We start from the raw sequence: 5,563 nt of genomic DNA, 5'->3' as shown, positions 1-5,563 counted from the left end.
GCCCTTCCCCTTTTGCAATAGCATGGCTCCAATGGCATCATCCCCTACTGATGGATTTACATAAAACACTTTCTCCCAATCAGGAGCCTGCATGGCTGACAACCCCCCTAACACCTCTTTCACCTCTTGAAACACTTCTTCACGCTTGTCATCCCATTGCAATGGATCATGCTTTGCCACTTGCTGTAATGGATAAAGAAGTTGCGAAGACAATGGAATAAACCGTGCCATGTACTTCACTTTGTGTATAAAGGTTGCCAATTGCTTCGTACTCGTAGGTGATGGAAGAAGAATAATAGACTTAACCTTATCTGGATCAACCTCAATGCCATTTTCTGACACCATATGGCCAAGTAACTTCACCCTTGGCTGTGCTAGATGACATTTCTTTGGATTTAGTTACCCTCCACATTCATCATATCGAGCCAATACCATTTGCAGCTTCTCATGGTGCTCAGCCCTACTGCTGTATACACAGAAGTCATCCATAAAAGCTTTAACACAATTACCAATGAATGGTTCCAATACCCAATTTGCTCTCTTGATAGAAAGATGGTCCATTTGACAACCCAAACAGCAATACTGTGTAGCAATAGCAGCCCCATGGCGTAATGAAAGTTGTCTTTGTGCGGTCTTTAAGAGCAATCTTCAATTGAAAATAGCCTGAAAAACCATCACACACACTGTACCTCTCATAACCTGCCACTGAATCCAAGATCTGATCAATGAATGGAAGAGGATATGGGTTCTTCTTAGTGGCTTCATTTAAGGGCTTAAAATCTACACAAATCCTCCACTTCCCATCCTTCTTTGGACTGACTACTACTGGACTCACCCATTCTGTGGTCTCCACAGGGACTATGAACCCTGCCTTCAATAAATTGTCCACCTCTTCCTGCAAGGCTGCCATCTGCTCTTGACCCATCCTTCTTAGCCTTTGCCGCACTGGTTTAACACCTTCTTTCAGCTCTATATGCATCTCTTTGCCCTTGAATCCTCTGATCTCTTCATATGAAGTAATGAAAAAATCAGGAAAACTAGCCAGCATGTGCAAATATATCTCATTCTCCATAGCTCAGAGGTCTCCACTGATCATTTGTGTCATCAATTCCTTCTTTTTTGACCATTAAACCTTGGTTTGCATCAGCCCTTCAATCACTTCATAAGGCCCTTCACTTTCATCTTCAACCTCATTTGCAAATGCGACTACACCAGACTCCTGGATTCATTTGTCCATCAAAAGAAATGCAACATCAGCATTCTCATCACTGCTGGTAGTGCTATCACTGTCCTCATCTGTCACTGTAGAATAGTCTTCATCACTAGACTCACCCTCATCTTCATAAAGCTCTTCCAATCGTTTCCTTGTATCCATATTATATAGCTTCTTGCCACCTATCTTTCCATAGAGGCTAATCGTACCATGTCGCCAATCTTGAACAGCTCCCACTGCATGTAACCATGGTCTACCCAGTATAATAGGATATGCTCCCAAACCTGCTGGCATCACATGAAAATCAACCACTGCCTTTGCATCATATGCTTCCACTTCTAAGCTCTTTACAACACCCAAGCATTTTACTTTTTGATGGTTTGCCAATCTGATCCGAAACCCTAACACCCTAGCCACTGTGAGACCCATCTTCTCAACGCATGAGTGTGTTATGACGTATATTTGGGCTCCGCCATCAACATAGCCTTGTCCCAAATTTTTGCTTTTATGCCACACATCTACTATTGGACAAATGTCTGGTAGCTCATCCATTGCCAACACCTTCACTGAACTTAGGCGCATACTAGCCGTTGGGCACACACTTCGAGGCGGCAACCGCTTTGCACACCCCCCGAGGCGGCGTTTTTGGCCATAAAAACAACCTACCCAACCCGCTTTTCCACTTATTGTGCTTCACAAGGCTTGGAAATAAAGCCTCCAACCCTCCAAGTGGCACCCCGCGACACCCCGTGCGCGATTTGGGGAGATGTCGACCTCTTCCTAGCAATTGGAAATCGCGTACCAAGTGTCACGCCGTGCGCGTATTTAGTGAGTGCCGACTTTCTCTTAACCCTCACAGCTCGCGTAGCAAGTGACAAACTTAACATGTGACACAATTTGATGTAATTCTTTCTTGCTTGCTTAGATTTACAACTATAAACCATTATTAGTTTTTTCCATTATGAAGGAAGGGTGGTTTATTTATATATTTTAGTCATAGTAGAAATTAACACATGATGTCATGTCTATTTCTTAATGTCTTGATGGATTTCTCTTTTCTCTTTCTCAGACATTTGTGGATTGTCATAATGGATACAGAGGATATACAAGAGACCGCTGATGACAGGCTGATGTCTTTTCTTTACAAAGTTAATGAACTTACAAGATTTCAAAGTGTCAAAGAGATTTTTAATGCTGCCTTTGATCTTCAAGCAGTTGTGGATGGCTTCTCCACACAAATTAGTGACTTGAAAGAGATATATACAGCATTGACCAAAGATCAGAAGCTTGACAATCTTGTTCATTTTTTTGATATATGCAAAGCAGGTAGCTTGTCAAGGACAGGTATTGCAAAGAAGTGGTCAAGCCTTCATCCAGACTGGCAAAAGATCATAAAGCCTTGCAAATTTCATGGTAATATGCATTGCCAGTTGGTAGAGTATGACCTTGGACTTATCATTTTCTTCAGTGTACTCCCAACACCAAAGGGCAAAGAGATTCCAAAGCAGATTTCTCAGGCTGAGGAGGACCAGGAGGAAGAGGAGATAGAGATGGAGTTCCATGAAGAGGAAGAGAAACTACAAAGCACTGAGATGTTGGACATTGCAAAATTTAAAGCAGAAAACATCACTAAAGTGGAGAATTCCTCTAACTGTAGCCTACATTGTCACTTTCACTTTGACAGGACAGTTAGTTTACAGTTGGGATTTGGTCAGTTGGTCTTTAGTCAATTCACATTAGACGGACTCGTTGGGCAGAGACATGTGGCAGGTGGTGTAGTGGACATCGTGGCCAGGTCACCACCACCACCCAGTGGGGATAGACTTAGATGATGTTCTTTATGAGCCGTTGGTGGCTCTTGATGATTGTACATATGAGTAGTCGTTTTGGGCTAGTGGCATGAGCTTGTACGGCATTAGCTTGTACGTAGTCGTCTAGAGTGAGTCTTTACACAGAGCACGTCTTCACCATCCCTGCACATCTGAGCCTCGACATCCCCATTGTACCTGTGAGTCCTGGGCTGGAGCTGAGTGTGCTGCCATGCCAGAGTCTATATCAGTCTTTGAGGTAGTCGAGTCATATGTTCTGGTCTGCTGTTGTGTCTTTGTGAGCTCTGTTGATGTCTATGGTTTCCTTTCTGTTCAGTTTGTTTGAGTGAGATTGTCACGCACATTGCACTGAGGACCACCCACTGTAGAGAGCACGACACATTATCCGCGCTACAGGTGCTCTCATTTTGGCGATCACGGTGGGACCTCAAAGGAAGTCTCACTCTTGTGGAGATAAAATCGTGAAGCTAATCGATTGTTACCGGGCTCCGCACACTTGCTTACACTGTGTAGATAGTCTGCAAGTCTGGTCCTCTCTCGCCCTGGTCCAAGTCCTAGTCCTCGTCCCTGGTCCTAGTCTAGTCCTCGCCCTGGTCCAGTCCTCCTCGTCCTGCCAGCTAGGTGGTCTAGTCACTGGTCCCGGACCAGGTGGTCTAGTCACTATCCTCACTTGTTCTGTGTTAGACCTGTGTTGTTCACTGCATGACACATACAAGGCGGTCAGTTGAGCGTCAAAGCGCACTACTGAGCCCTTTGAAGCACTATAACAGAAGACGCCCTGTGGTATCTAGTAGAAGTCCATTAACCTCATCAACCATACCTCCACATATGACATCCCCCATTCCTTCATCCGGTTCACATCTTCCAGATCACCTTCTCCAGTAAAGCTCTCTCCTATTCTGCTACAGCAGGCTATTGAGCAACAGGCTCAACAAGGGGCCATGGAGGTGTTGGCTGGTGTGTTGGCCAAAGTAAACATCAAGTTTCCCACCTTCAAAGGACTCTCCTCGCAAGATGCGGACGACCATGCACGGAGGTTCGTATCTCTCTGTAGAGGACGTGGTCTTAACAGGGAAGATGCTTATCTGGTACTTTTTCCATCCACCTTGGACGGCTTAGCAGATAAATGGTACAGCCAATTTGCAGAGAATCATTTTGACACTTTGGCAGACTTAAGACAACAGTTCTGTGCAGCTTTCAGGCCGGGCGACTACCAAGAGAAAGTGTTGGATGAGTTGGCCAACATGGTGCTCCAGCCAGAGGAGACCTTTGCAGAGATTATGACCAAAACCAAGTCTCTGGTTGCCAAGCTTCCCCAGCAACCCAGGGAATTCATGGTTAAGAAGTGGGTGGAGAAGGCACTTCCAAAAACCTCTCAGCAAAAACTCCGAGAGAGCCTCCGACCTGACGCCACTCTGGAGGAATTCATCGCAGCTGCTACTAGAATAGAGGGGGCTAGGAAGCTGTTCAACAACTCTCCTCACATAGATACTCCCTCTGTGTTCTTGGAAGGTAGTCCTGCTGATCCTTTGACTTCCTTGCGTAGGGAACTCGAAGCCCTCAAATTACAACGCGCCCTCCAAGAAGAGAAATCAATTTCTCTGAGACAAGAGAAACCATCGCACCTTGAGGCTTTGGATCAAATCAAGAGAGAACTAGAAGAGCTTCGGTCTCAGCAGGAGACTAAAGCTATGGTATGGTGCAGCTCTTGTCGCTCTCCTGGACATCCTCCACAGGACTGTCCCCTTCGGGCTTATTGCCACTTCTGCGAAAAATCTGGGCATGAAGATAAGGACTGTTACTACATCAAAGGATTGCGGCAAATACAACAAAATCTAGGTCCTTCTCTCCAACAAGGGCTAGCACCTGCATCCAACATGGTCTCCCCCTATGGCCATCAAAACCCGTTGCCTCCTCTGCTGACAACACCCCCTATGCAGCAAGGTATGCACAACAACTTTGCACCTCACAGATTTTATCATGCCAGTACTCCCTCAGTTCCCCAAAGCTTCTACACCTCAGCCTCCAGCACCATGCAACAACAAGAGCAGTGACCACCTCGTCCCCCGTTCCGTCCGTCCAATCGGCCAATCTTATGCTACAGATGCGGTGAATAGGGGCATTACCAAAGTAAGTGTCCTTTACCTGAAGGGTCTCCTCCTTGCAGACATTGTCCGGAGTCTAAGGACCACTACAGTAAAGATTGTCCCAAACAAAGGGCATCCTCATCTTCAGGCCCAAATCAAAATCAACAAGAGTTTACATTCTCGAAAATCAATCTAATCACAGTGAACACCACCCCTAAGCCAGCACCTGCTACACATACAGTTCAGCCACAACAAGCAGCAGAGCCTACTGGGGTGCTTACTCGAGCACAAAGAGCAGCCCTGGGTTTAAGTTTGCCAACGGGACCATCCTATCCAACCCTTCCGCAACTTGTTCAAAATGTCGCACCCGTAAGTGGTGCAAAGAATAGGCCAATCTCTATGCTTTTGGACATTGATGGAGCCTTCCTGGCAGC

Source organism: Adiantum capillus-veneris, chromosome 9 (assembly GCF_014529385.1).
Source record: "Adiantum capillus-veneris isolate H3 chromosome 9, ASM1452938v2, whole genome shotgun sequence".
Taxonomy (NCBI): domain Eukaryota; kingdom Viridiplantae; phylum Streptophyta; class Polypodiopsida; order Polypodiales; family Pteridaceae; genus Adiantum; species Adiantum capillus-veneris.
The sequence above is the reverse complement of the archived record's forward strand: the minus strand, read 5'-3'. Positions refer to the sequence as shown.